Below are 14,814 nucleotides of genomic sequence, written 5' to 3'. Positions count from 1 at the left end.
TTTACCATTTGGGAATTATCATTAGAGCATAAAGATCTGGTATTGGCGGTAACGATATTCTAAGATTGATCCGCACATAACGACCAAAAATAGACGAATTCCGCAAAATCGTCTTTCTTACATAGAAAAATATATATTTTTTAGCTGGACAGAATGTTAGTTTTTGACATTTTTGTAAGAATAATCTTCAAAAACATTGGAAGGAGTGGTTGCGGGCTTGCAGTGTAGCAATACGTTACGGTCGCCCGGTAACCCAATTGCAGCCCATTGGGTTGAGTTTTTCCTTGCCTTGATGTGGGATCTGAGCCGAGGATGTCGTTGTGGCTTGTGCAGCCCTTTGAGACACTTGTGATTTAGGGCTATATAAATAAACTTTGCTTGATTGATTGATTGAATTCTGCGATGAGGTGGCGACTTGTCCAGGGTGTACCCCGCCTTCCGCCCGAATGCAGCTGAGATAGGCTCCAGCACCCCCTGCAACTCCGAAAGGGACAAGCGGTAGAAAATGGATGGATGGATTGAATAGCTATGCTAGCATGTACAGTTTGATATGTATTAACTAGCATGTTTAGAAACACACTTTTAGTCTCTTAAGTGTTTTAACAATACATATTATGGTCTATTTGTCATTAGTCTGTAATACCACTGATTTATTTTTAAACGTTTTAACAGCTATTGTGGAAATTGTATTGTAAACGTTCAGGCTAGTTGTTGTTTCTATGGTGTATTCCGCAAAAAAAAAAAAAAAAGATATTTTGCCTTTATACTATTTAGTATATGTTTACGAATAAAATTACTGACATGTGTATATTTTGTTTTTGTTCATAATCCAATACTCGCCCTTAATGTACATAAATTGAGACGAGCACACCCCTCTTCCATCCGAACTTGGTACGGTCCAAAAAGAAGCGGCGGTAGTTGGTCTCCGTCAGAGCTCATTTCTTTCCAGTCAGGAAGTCTCCTTCTGTCTTCTCCTCCGAGCGGCACCGACTTACTTCAGTATGATGACCATGTACAAGGGCAAGCGTCGCCACAATCGCTGTAAGTTTATGCGCCGACTGTTTCCATGTGTTTATGTTTGCGTGGCGTTTTGTTTGAAGATGCCGCGCTTTTCAGTGTTGAGCCTGTCAATCATCCAAAGACGACTCGACCGTCGGATGTTATGTTAATGACGTCACAGCACATTATAGTCATTTAGTCACCGAAATGTTTTTTTTAACATGATAGGGAATTCACAATTATTTTGTGTGTATTGTGAAAGCAACGTTGATGTATCTTGAAACTTTTACTGTCGTAAAATTAGCAATTAAGTCATGAAACATAAGCACCGTATATCAAATCTAGCAAAGTTTATTTATGTAGCCTTAAATCACGAGTGTCTCAAAGGGCTGCACAAGCCACAACGACATCCACGGCTCAGGTCCCACATCAGGGCAAGTAAAAACTCAACCCAATGGGCTACAATGAGAAACCTTGGAGGGGACCGCAGAAGGAGAGGGGGGCAGATCAACTGGTCTAAACGGGGGTGTATTTAAAGGCTAGAGCAGTGGTCCCCAACCTTTTTGTAGCTGCGGACCGGTCAATGCTTGAAAATTTGTCCCACGGACCGGGGTGGGGGGGGGGGGTTATGTTTTTTTTGTCATAAAGAAATACAATCATGTGTGCTTACGGACTGTATCCCTGCAGACTGTATTGATCTATATTGATATATAATGTATATATTGTGTTTTTTATGTTGATTTGAAAAAAATAAAAAAATCTTTTTTTTAAAAATTTGTTTATTATTTGTTGTGCGGCCGGGTACCAATCGGTCCACGGACCGGTACCGGGCCGCGGCCCGGTGGTTGGGGACCACTGGGCTACAGTATACAAATGAGTTTTAAGATGGGACTTCAATGTTTCTACTGAGGTAGCATCTCTAACTGTTACCGGTAGGGTATTCCAGAGCCCGAATACAAAACGCTCTATAACCCGCAGACTTTTTGGGGGCTCTGGGAATCACTAATAAGCCAGAGTTCTTTGAACGCAGATTTCTTGCCGGGACATATGGGAAAATACAATCAGCAAGATAGGATGGAGCTAGACCGTGTAGTATTTATATACGTAAGTAGTAAAACCTTTAAGTCGCATCTTAAGTGCACAGGAATCCAGTGCAGGCGAGCCAGTATAGGTATATATACAGGTATATATGTATGTATATAGGTATATACAGTATAGGCGTAATATGATCAAACTTTCTTGTTCTTGTCAAAAGTCTAGCAGCCGCATTTTGTACCAACTGTAATCTTTTAATGCTAGACATAGGGAGGCCTGAAAATAACACGTTACAGTAATTTGAGACGCAATGTAACGAACGCATAAATAATGATCTCAGCGTCGCTAGTGAACAAAATGGAACTAATTTTTGAGATATTACGGAGATGAAAGAAGGCCGTTTCAAAGATCCTCAATATGACAGAAGCCGTTGCTTTTTAAAGGCCTACTGAAACCCACTACTACCAACCACGCAGTCTGATAGTTTATATATCAATGATGAAATCTTAACATTGCAACACATGCCAATACGGCCGGGTTAACTTATAAAGTGCGATTTTAAATTTCCCGCCACACTTCCGGTTAAAAACGTTTTATTATGCTGACGTATGCGTGTGATGTCACGAGGGCAAGGGAAGTATTCGGAGCCCGTAGAAAAAGCTCTGTTTTCATTTCATAATTCCACAGTATTCTGGACATCTGTGTTGGTGAATCTTTTGCAATTTGTTTAATGAACAATGGAGGCTGCAAAGAAGAACGTTGTAGGTGGGATCGATCGGTGTATTAGCGGCTAAGTACAATACTTACAGCAACACAACAAGGACTACTTACTTAGCAGACGCCTAGCCGATGCTAGCCGCCAAACCCACGGATGAAGTCCTTCGTCGCGCCGTCGATCGCTGGAACGCAGGTGAGCACGGCTGTTGATGGGAAGATGAGGGCTGGCTGGCGTAGGTGGAGCGCTAATGTTTTTATCATAGTTCTGTGAGGTCCGGTTGCTAAGTTGCTAAATTATCCTTAGTGTCGTTAGCAACAGCATTGTTAAGCTTTACCAGGCTGAGAATTTTTAACCGTGTAGTTACGTGTACATGGTTTAATAGTATTGTTGATCTTCTGTCTATCCTTCCAGTCAGGGATTTATTTATTTTGTTACTATCTGCATTTGAGACAGATGCTATCACGTTAGCTCATGCTACAGAGCTTCGTCGATGATGGGTGTCCTTCGTCGCGCCGTCGATCGCTGGAACGCAGGTGAGCACGGCTGTTGATGTAACCGTGTAGTTACATGTCCATGGTTTAATAGTATTGTTGATCTTCTGTCTATCCTTCCAGTCAGGGATTTATTTATTTTGTTTCTATCTTCATTTGAGACCGATGCTATCACGTTAGCTCAGTAGCTAAGTGTGTCACCGATGTATTGTCGTGGAGAACAAAGTCACTTTGAATATCCATTTTGCGTGCTCGACTCTCATTTTCAAGAGGATATAGTATCCGAGGTGGTTTAAAATACAAATCCGTGATCCACAATAGAAAAAGGAGAGAGTGTGGAATCCAATGAGCCAGCTTGTACCTAAGTTACGGTCAGAGCGAAAAAAGATACGTCCATCACTGCCTCTCTAGTCCTTCACTCTAACGTTCCTCATCCACAAATCTTTCATCCTCGCTCAAATTAATGGGGTAATCGTCGCTTTGTCGCTCCGAATCTCTCTCGCCCCATTGTAAACAAAGGAAAATTGTGAGGAATATTACCTCCTGTGACGTCACGCTACTTCCGGTACAGGCAAGGCTTTTTTTATCAGCGAGCAAAAGTTGCGAACTTTATCGTCGATTTTCTCTACTAAATCCTTTCAGCAAAAATATGGCAATATCGCGAAATGATAAAGTATGACACATAGAATGGATCTGCTATTCCCGTTTAAATAAAAAAATTCATTTCAGTAGGCCTTTAAGGACCCACTGTTGAATTGCAAGTCAAAGATCCTCATTATAACTAGGCATGGGTACAGTTCACATTTGAACCAAATCGGTACCGGTATTCAACCGGTACATTTGTTTGTATTGATAAATATTTATTGTTGTTGATGATAAAATAAAAATGTTTATTTGCAACATTTTAAAATGAGCTGATTATAATAACTGCTGTCAAGTTGTTATATCTTGTTTCATTATCACAGGTATGATACTGAATTGCAGTTGCAAGTCCAAGACGTTAGATGGCAGTATGTATAGTTTATGGTCAATTGGTCATTGAGCATACTTGCCAACCTTGAGACCTCCAATATCGGGAGGTGGGGGGGGGGTTGTTTGGGGGCGGGGGGCGTGGTTATTTACACCTAGAATTCACCAACTCGAGTATTTCATATATATATATATATATATATATATATATATATATATATATGTATGTATGTATGTATGTATGTATGTATGTATGTATGTATGTATGTATGTATGTATGTATGTATGTATGTATGTATGTATGTATATATATATATATATATGTATATATGTATGTATGTATGTATATATATATATATATACATACATACATATATATATATATATATATATATATATATATATATATATATATATATATATATATATATATATATATATATATACATATATGTATACATATATGTATATATATATGTACATATATATGTATACAGGTAAAAGCCAGTAAATTAGAATATTTTGAAAAACTTGATTTATTTCAGTAATTGCATTCAAAAGGTGTAACTTGTACATTATATTTATTCATTGCACACAGACTGATGCATTCAAATGTTTATTTCATTTAATTTTGATGATTTGAAGTGGCAACAAATGAAAATCCAAAATTCCGTGTGTCACAAAATTAGAATATTACTTAAGGCTAATACAAAAAAGGGATTTTTAGAAATGTTGGCCAACTGAAAAGTATGAAAATGAAAAATATGAGCATGTACAATACTCAATACTTGGTTGGAGCTCCTTTTGCCTCAATTACTGCGTTAATGCGGCGTGGCATGGAGTCGATGAGTTTCTGGCACTGCTCAGGTGTTATGAGAGCCCAGGTTGCTCTGATAGTGGTCTTCAACTCTTCTGCGTTTTTGGGTCTGGCATTCTGCATCTTCCTTTTCACAATACCCCACATATTTTCTATGGGGCTAAGGTCAGGGGAGTTGGCGGGCCAATTTAGAACAGAAATACCATGGTCCGTAAACCAGGCACGGGTAGATTTTGCGCTGTGTGCAGGCGCCAAGTCCTGTTGGAACTTGAAATCTCCATCTCCATAGAGCAGGTCAGCAGCAGGAAGCATGAAGTGCTCTAAAACTTGCTGGTAGACGGCTGCGTTGACCCTGGAAAAAAGAACTGGACTGCTGCTTAGTGGTCCAAAGTCATGTTTTCTGACGAAAGCAAATTTTGCATTTCCTTTGGAAATCGAGGTCCCAGAGTCTGGAGGAAGACAGGAGAGGCACAGGATCCACGTTGCCTGAAGTCTAGTGTAAAGTTTCCACCATCAGTGATGGTTTGGGGTGCCATGTCATCTGCTGGTGTCGGTCCACTCTGTTTCCTGAGATCCAGGGTCAACGCAGCCGTCTACCAGCAAGTTTTAGAGCACTTCATGCTTCCTGCTGCTGACCTGCTCTATGAAGATGGTTTTGGATGATTTTGGATTTTCATTTGTTGCCACTTCAAATCATCAAAATTAAATGAAATAAACATTTGAATGCATCAGTCTGTGTGCAATGAATAAATGTAATGTACAAGTTACACCTTTTGAATGCAATTACTGAAATAAATCAAGTTTTTCAAAATATTCTAATTTACTGGCTTTTACCTGTATATATGTATGAAATACTTGACTTTCAGTGAATTCTAGCTATATATATATTTTTTATTTTATTTTATTTACATAGAAAAAAAAAAAAATACTTGAATTTCAGTGTTCCAGTGGCTATCCATTAGATGGCAGTATTGTCCTGTTTAACTTCTCCGTTTATGATGAGTATATCATTTCGGCCGCCATGTCTGTAATTTCCTCGTTCTTCTGCTTCGTCTCCTTGTTGTGTGCGCAGTTGTGCACTCTATAAAAGCCCTAGATGTTATGACGTCTTTGGGCAGGCAAGCTGTTTATTTTGTGGGAAAGCGGACGTGAGAACAGGCTGTCCCCACTCAGTCTCGGGTCCGCATTGAGCTGGAGGGGGCGTGGCCTCCAGCTCCGGCTGAATACCGGGAGTTTGTCGGGAGAAAATCTCTGCCGGGAGGTTGTCGGGAGAGGCGCTGAATATCGGGATTCTCCCGCTAAAAACGGGAGGGTTGGCAAGTATGTCATTGAGGTATGTTGCCCCCCTACTAAGTGTTAATACTGTAAGTACTGTGGATTGTTGGATTGTTACGTGCATCTTAGCTGTAGTTTTAATTAACACTTTTTAAGGTGTTGAAAGTAAAAAGTTAAAATTGTGATGTCAGTCGCAAAGCCAATGTATATTAGCATCAAACTAGCTCATTCGTGGAAAAAGGGAGCCTTACTTTACTTACATTGTGGCGGGGTGTTTTTTTAGCCAATTACATTGTTGGTATTGAAAATTGCAACATTACCGAGAGTCCACTCACGGTGCTGCTGGAGTGATCGCCAAGTGACAAAGTTCAAAGAGTTCTAAGTCGGCAGCTGAGGTACAGAGGAACTAAAACATGGCCCCGTTGGGTTTTATGTGAATCGTTGCCCTGTAAGACCGGCGGTAGTTGGTCGGTGCCAAAAAAGTATCGGATTCGGTACCCTTCCCTAAATATAACAAGTGCACTGAGCTGTCTTTTAGGAATCACTTGCAAAAACACCACATAAAGATGTTCCATATGACCACAGTGCTCTAGGAATCCGATCAAAAATCCTCTATATTAGGGGTCCCCAACTTTTTTTGTTGGGGTGTGTTTAATGTAGGCATTATTTTTACGGACCAGCTTTGTACGTGTGGCAGATAAACACAGCAAAAACAAGTGCATGAAAAACAATCTCACCATAATACTGAAATAGTGGGAGCCCTGGGCTTGTTTCAGGTTGATAGTATATTCTATGTACGATTGTTTGTTTAGCCTGTCAATCATGCAAAGATGACTCGATCGTCTGATGTTATGGTAATCACGTCACAGCACATCATAGTCATTAAGTCACTGAAATGTTTTATTTTAACATGATAGGCATTCACAATTATTTTGTGTGTATTGTCAAAGCAACACTGTTGTATCTTGAAGCTTTTACTGTAGTAAAATAATCGATTAAGTCATGAAACATAAGCACCAAATAACAAAGATCCTCAATATGACAGACTGCCAGTCAAAGATCCTCATTATAACTAGGCATGGGTACATTTGTTTGGACATGCACCTGAGGATAGGTTGATTGGCAACACTAAAATTGGCCCTAGTGTGTGAATGTGAGTGTGAATGTTGTCTGTCTATTTGTGTTGGCCCTGCGATGAGGTGGCAACTTATCCAGGGTGTACCCCGCCTTCCGCCCGATTGTAGCTGAGATAGGCTCCAGCGACCCCGAAGGGGATAAGCGGTAGAAAATGGATGGATGGATGATAAATATTTATTGTTGTTGATGATAAAATAAAAAATGGTATTTGCAACATTTAAAAATGAGCTGATTATAATAACTGCTGTCCAGTTGTTATCTCTTGTTTCATTATCACAGGTATGATACTGAATTGCAGTTGCAAGTCCAAGACGTTAGATGGCAGTATGTATAGTTTATGGTCTATTGGTCATTGAGGTATGTTGCTCCCTACAAAGTGTTAATACAGTAAGTGTAACTGCTCTGTAACAATGATGAGACTTTTTCCACTGTTCTCAGCTTTATTTATTTTCCTTCCAACCTGCGGGCGACAATCAGACAATGTTGGTATCCCGTCATTCTGTGGCTTACGCCCTCAGCCATGTAAAACTTTTCTGTTCTCATATACATCTTTTAAAACTTTACAATGAAAATGACAGATACAAATGGTCTGTAAAATAATCAATGTACATTCAATGGATGGATTCAAAGCACCATTCCGTGGCAGAACAAAACATGCAGCATTTGCTTTAGTTAAAACCTTAGAATATAAAATAAAACCACAAACCTGCGGGCGACAATCAGACAATGTCGGTATCCCGTCTTTCTTTGGCTTACGCCGAAACACACAGAATAACACTCGTTACCTACGCAGGTAAGCACACGCATGCACGCACACACACACACACCGAACCAGTCTTGTGTAACAAAGAGCAGCCGGTTGGCGCCAATATTAGCAATGTAAAATATTACCTGGAATCCGAACTTAAAACTAGGGAACAACACAGGTAAACATATTCACATTGGTACACACATTCATTAATTAAAGACCAAATTTCCACCGAAAAACAAACAAAAATGTCGGTGGGATCGCCCGACCGAGACTCACCCTCAGCCATGTAAATCTTCTCTGTGAGGGGAAGAAGGGAGGGGCTACACAACCCTGGATGACTACAGGGGCTCAGGAGGGACAAAAAGACATCAAACCATCCTTTTCACAGGCGAGCAGAAAATAAAACTATTTAAAGATAAAATTCACAAACAAAATATAATACATAACAAAGGTGTATTTTAACTCTGTTACATAAGTACTGTGGATTGTTGGACTGTAGCGTGCATCTTAGCTGTAGTTTTAATTAACACTTTTCAAGGTGTTGAAAGTAAAAAGTTAAAATGACTGAGCTGTCTTTAAGGAATCACTTGCAACAACACTACTTAAAGATTTTGTATATGACCACAGTGCTCTAGGAATCAGCTTCAAAAATGCGCCAGTCAAAAAACCTTTTTTGTTGGGTCGTGTTTAATGTAGGCATTATTTTTACGGACCAGCCTTGAACGTGTGGCAGATAAACACAGTAAAAACAAGTGCACGAAAAAAAGAAACTCACCACAATGCTGAATTAGTGGGAGCTCTGGGCCTGTTTCAGGTTAATGGTATATTCCATATACCGTTGTTTAAGGTTTATAGTATATTCTATATACCAGTGGTTCTCAAAACATTTTCACCAAGTACCACCTCAGAAAAAAACTTGGATCTCCAAGTACCACCATAATGACCAGTATTAATCACTGCTACATACCATTGTTTATGGTATATCAGTGGTCCCCAACCACCGGGCCGCGGCCCGGTACCGGTCCATGGACCGATTGGTACCGGGCCGCACAAGAAATAAAAATAAAAATATATATATATTTTTTTTTATTTATTAAATCAACATAAAAAACACAATATATATATATTATATATCAATATAGATCAATAGAGTCTGCAGGGATACAGTCCGTAAGCACACATGATTGTATTTCTTTATGACCAAAAAAAAAAAAATTGCCTTGGGACAAAATTTCAAGCATTGACCGGTCCGCAGCTACAAAAAGGTTGGGGACCACTGCTCTATATGACAGGAGCCCTTCACTGTTTTAGGCTCTACAGAAACTAACAATACAGTGTTGTGATTGATATTAGTTACTAAGGTAGCTAAATGACTGATGCTAACAGACTACTACTGCCCCCTGTTGGCATGGGGTGTCACTTATTGTCATAGGACGCAAATGCTAAAAAATACACATTACTTCTAAGCAGTAATGAATAGGATTTTTGCATGTTTTCATTGTCAAAAGTTGTGATGGGTACCAAGAAAACAACTTTTTGGTGCCCTCTGTTGTGATGGCACGCCCTCAAAAATGCACTAAATGCAATTAGCAGCCTTCCCACGTATTGTGTTTGTGACACACCGTCGATGAATATTCGTATCTCCTGATATTTTTCTTGCCGACAGGCTCCTTTTGCGCTGAAATTTCCCGCTGTTCGATGTGCGGCCATGTTCCCTGGTGCGTGATGATGCACCAAAGGGACGCGATCTCAAAGCGAGCTTTATCTGCACCGCCGGGTGCCTGAAGGGGCCGAGGATTACGAGCTGATCCAGCGTGGCTACAGAGGCAGGCTGAAAGTCTCACTCCAGTGTTTGCAGACGCTCCACTTTTTATTATGCCATGATGCTCGCTGTCATCACACATTAGAAAATGGCTGCTGAACTCTAAGAGTTTTTGTGTTGCTAGGCGCTGGTTTAATAGCCTGGTAGTTAAAGGGTTACTCTTCGGCCCATCCATTCCCATTGTTGTTTTTTTTCAAATTACCTATTTTACTATGTACTTGGATTGATCAAAAATAAATATCTAAATTAGAAGGTGTCCTGGTGCAACTTTATCACTTCCAATATGACACCGATATTGCAGCTTTAGGTATTGGCCGATTCCGATATTAAACCGATACAATATCAGCAGGAATCATAGTAAATACTTTACTTATTTTATAGTGTGATATGTTTGAAAAAGGTTTGACCAAGTGAAATTACTTAAAGATACTTGTCTAGATTGACAAATGTGGTGTTTTAGACTGCAATATTGTATAGGACACTTATTACATATGTATAGCTTGTGTGCTATTGTCTGCTTAGCTGTTGTGTAGCTGCTCGCTCCAATTAGCTTACATCCTACCTTTTTATCTTTTGTAAATGACTTCACTAAAATACAAGAAAACTCCAACCATGTGTGCTTATTGGAGGATGTTTAGCTGTTAACCTACTGCAGGACTGCTTGTATCAAAGTTTATGTTGGAAACTTTACGTGCAAGGCCATGCTGGGTTTTTTTGCTGATACTGTATCTGACCAATATTCCATATCAGTACTGAATCTGGACACTCCTAACCAAAATATCTGTTTGTCATCTTGACTTATGATTTCAAAGCAAGTTATCCATTGGTAAAAAATATAATAAATATGATGCAGTTTATACATTTACAATTCATATACAGTATATTTATTGTTACAAGCGCCTCTCTGAGGGCAGCCATAATGAAAACAAGTTTGATGCCCCTGAGTTAGTAATTGGGTGCAGACACTTGCTGTTTTTTCAGTTAATTAAAATAATGGAGCCTTAGCTTGGAGCTATGTGATAAATATGAGCACGTCAGCATAAATGTTGAAAGAATGTGGTAACTTCGCCAGCCTGGTAACATCTGCAAAAATAGCAAAATCCATCCTATTTCATTTATTTTTCCACACACAGGAAGGATCATTCTCGGTGTCGGATGCATACACTTTCTCTTTTTTCGGTTCATTAAATAATTGAAATCTTGGCTATTATATTTTAGCTACAAAGGTACTGTCGAGCTATAGTAAGATAAATATGAGGAGGTCAGCATAAAAGTTCAGAGGAATCACAAAGCTTTCCAGCCCAGGGAACCACATGGCATTCATTTTAGACATGTTTATTGTAGGTATATACCAGCAGTCCCCAAACTGATCAGGCGTCCACCATCCTGCCCACGGGACGTGCTAAGATAATAATGTGTGTGTGTGTGTGTGTGTGTGTGTGTGTGTGTGTGTGTGTGTGTGTGTGTGTGTGTGTGTGTGTGTGTGTGTGTGTGTGTGTGTGTGTGTGTGTGTGTGTGTGTGTGTGTGTGTGTGTGTGTGTGTGTGTGTGTGTGTGTGTACAAGTGTATATATAATGTAGATGTCAATATCTGTTGTACAGATTTATTTTACATAAGACAAGTGTGAGACACTTCTCGTGTTGCCTTATTTGTATTGACTGTATTAAATGTGTGGATATATTTACTGTCTGGTACACTAGGAGGGGATAAAAAGAATAAGAAAAAAAGAAGACAGAAGGTGAAGCTGCGGGGACAAGAGGGTGGCATTAAATGTGTGTGTGTGTGTGTGTGTGTGTGTGCGTGTGTGTGCGTGCGTGCGGGTGTATGTAATAGGGTTGGGCGATATGGACCAAAGAATGAAATAAAAAAACACAGGACGAGATGTTGAACAGTCCCTTGTGCCAAATGTGGAGAGTACTCACTCGAGATGTCCTTGTTGTTGAGAGTGGTAGACAGACAACGTTGGGGGGTGGGGTGTTCTTGTGAGTTGTATGGGATATGAGACTTGGTCAGGGTTAAATTCCAGGACAATTGGACAAGCGACACATCTTCAGTAGTGTGCCCTTGCATCATTGGGTGTTTCGGCCTTCAAACACTATACACCCTCCACAAAGGTGGCCCGCCGAAGGATGATCAGTCCTCAGCTTGTGTCCCGTGCTCAACTGTTCCTGAAATTCACCCTGTTATACTGCTGTTTTTGGGGCCCAACTGGGGTCCTTCCGCTTGAGCCAAATCCACTGGCTGCTTCTTTCGGCTGCCTCTGAGACTGCTCTGATGGTCCTCCGCAGGGCCTGACCGTGGCTGCCGAGTTCCCTCAGCAGTCTGATGGTAGACGACGCCCCAAATCCTCTGCATCCCACTTCAACTGGATAGACTTTGGTGTTCCAGCCACGCTGCCTCGCTTCTTCTGCTAGCTCTGAGTAGCGCAGCTTCTTACGTTCATAGGTCTCCTCCACAGAGTTCTCCCATGGGACTGTGAGCTCTATGACGTAAGCAGTCTTCACCGAAGGGGACCAGAGCACCAAGTCTGGCCTGAGGTTGGTAGAAGCAATCTCAGGTGGGAAAACCAGTTGTTTGCCGATGTCTGCCAGCATCTTCCAGTCGCGGGCCCTGTATAGGTGTCCTGCTTCTGGTTTGGTGGAAAGCTGTTTGGGTGTTTTCCCGCCCTCTCGGACAAACATTGTTGTCTTCATGGGATTGGATACTCTTGGTGGCAAGGAGTTGACGGCACCACGCATGCTCTCCAGGGCTGATGCCAAGCTCTTGAGGACCTGGTTGTGTCGCCAGGTGTATCTCCCCTGCGTGAGGCTCGTCTTACATCCTATCATGATGTGTCTGAGGGTTGCTGGAGTTGGGCAGAGGGCACAGATTGGATCCTCGCCATACCACTGATGGAGATTCTTTGGTGATGGGAGCACATCATACGTTGCTCTGATGATAAAGCTGATTTTACTTGCTTCCATCTGCCGTAGCTCCTTCCAGCTTATCTTTCTCCTCTCCACTCCTTCCCACTGCATCCATTGCCCCTGTTTGGCGAGAGAGACAGCCTTCGCACTCCTTAAGATCTCCTCCTGGCGACGCACCTCCTCCACCACCAGCGTCCTCCGCTCTGATGTTGTAGCATTTTTCCAGGATGGTTCTCTTGCAGTCAGGCCAAAGCCTCCTCTTCCCTGTTGGACCTTTCCCACGATGTCTCTGTGCCTCAGGGCTGCTGTAGCTTGCTGCACCGCATCGGATGGTGTCCACTTCCGCCCAGTTACTAGGGCCGGTGCAACAGTGCTATTGGTCTTGTCTCTGGAGTCCTTCAGTGTCATCTGGAGTCTAACTTTAGAACACTTGTATTCCTCAGTTAGACTAGTGAGAGGTAGCTCCAGGATCCCTTTGCCGTAGAGGCCGATGTTACTTAGACATTGTGGAATGCCAAGCCACTTTTTTGCATATGAAGTGATGGTTCGCTCCTTCTTCTCCACAGTGGTTACTGGAACTTCATACACAGTGAGTGGCCACATTGTCCAGGGGAGGAGTCCAAATTGTAGGCACCAAAGCTTCAGTTTCCCTGGCAGTAGAGTCTTGTCTATGTTATCCAGGCTCTTCGCGATCTCTTGCCTTAGTTGTTCTATTTGTTGTTTGTCCTTGAGGCTTGCATTGTACCATCTGCCCAGGCTTTTGACAGGCTGCTCAGACACCGTTGGAATAGGGTCTTTGCCGATGTAGAACCTTGTATCTCTCAGCACCCCCTTGATTATGGAGATGCTTCGAGATTTACTAGGCTTGAATTTCATTCGGGCCCACTCGATGTTCTCCTGCAGCTTTCCAAGTAGACGCTTAATGCATGCTGCAGTAGTGGTTAGTGTTGTCATGTCGTCCATGTAAGCCCTGATAGGTGGAAGACGGAGCCCAGCCCTGGTTCGTTCACCACCCACCACCCACCTTGAGGCCCTCATGATGACTTCCATGGCCATTGTGAAAATCAGGGGTGAAACTGTGCAGCCTGCCATGATGCCTACTTCCAAGCGCTGCCATGTTGTAGTAAAGTTGGCTGTTGTGAAGCACAGCTGCAGGTCTTGGAAGTAGTTCTTGACCAGTGTGGTGATGGGTTCTGGTACAAGGAAGAAGCTAAAAGATTCCCAGAGAAGTTCATGGGGAACTGAGCCAAATGCATTGGCCAGGTCGAGGAAGGTTACATGAAGGTCTCTCTTATCCTTCTTGGCTGCTTGGATCTGATGCCAGATCATGCTTGTATGTTCTAGGCAGCCAGAGAATCCTGGAATTCCAGCTTTCTGTACAGATGTATCAATGTATTTGTTCTTTACCAGGTATGTGGACAGCCTCTGAGACACCACGCTGAAAAAGATTTTCCCCTCAACATTGAGAAGACAGATTGGTCTGAACTGGCTGATTTCCGATGCATTCTTTTCTTTAGGTATTAGCACACCACCAGCCCTTCGCAAAGCCTCTTGAAAATGAGAGTCGAGCACGCGAAATGGACATTTAAAGTGACTTTTATCTCCACGACAATACATCGGAGACACACTTTGCTACTGAGCTAACGTGATAGCATCGTTCTCAAATGAAGATAGAAACAAAATAAATAAATCCCTGACTGGAAGGATAGACAGAAGATCAACAATACTATTAAACCATGTACATGTAACTACACGGTTAAAAATTCTCAGCCTGGTAAGGCTTAACAATGCTGTTGCTAATGACGCTAAGGCTAATTTAGCAACTTAGCAACCAGTGTTGTGCCTGAAACCTCACAGAACTATGATAAAAACATTAGCGCTCCACCTACGCCAG

General features: G+C 41.6%; 1 protein-coding gene and 1 long non-coding RNA gene across 4 annotated transcripts in view; both read left to right on the top strand.

Annotated features, from left to right (window-relative positions):
- Positions 1-14,814, top strand: part of LOC133629912 (RNA-binding Raly-like protein) — a 201,622-nt gene that overhangs the window by 129,707 nt on the left and 57,101 nt on the right. The window lies entirely within an intron of this gene.
- Positions 891-10,266, top strand: LOC133629914 (uncharacterized). The gene is made up of 2 exons (XR_009821163.1): positions 891-1,041; positions 9,859-10,266. It is a non-coding gene; the product is annotated as an uncharacterized LOC133629914 (long non-coding RNA).

Source organism: Entelurus aequoreus, linkage group LG15 (assembly GCF_033978785.1).
Source record: "Entelurus aequoreus isolate RoL-2023_Sb linkage group LG15, RoL_Eaeq_v1.1, whole genome shotgun sequence".
NCBI classification, from domain to species: domain Eukaryota; kingdom Metazoa; phylum Chordata; class Actinopteri; order Syngnathiformes; family Syngnathidae; genus Entelurus; species Entelurus aequoreus.
The sequence above is the reverse complement of the archived record's forward strand: the minus strand, read 5'-3'. Positions and strand labels throughout refer to the sequence as shown.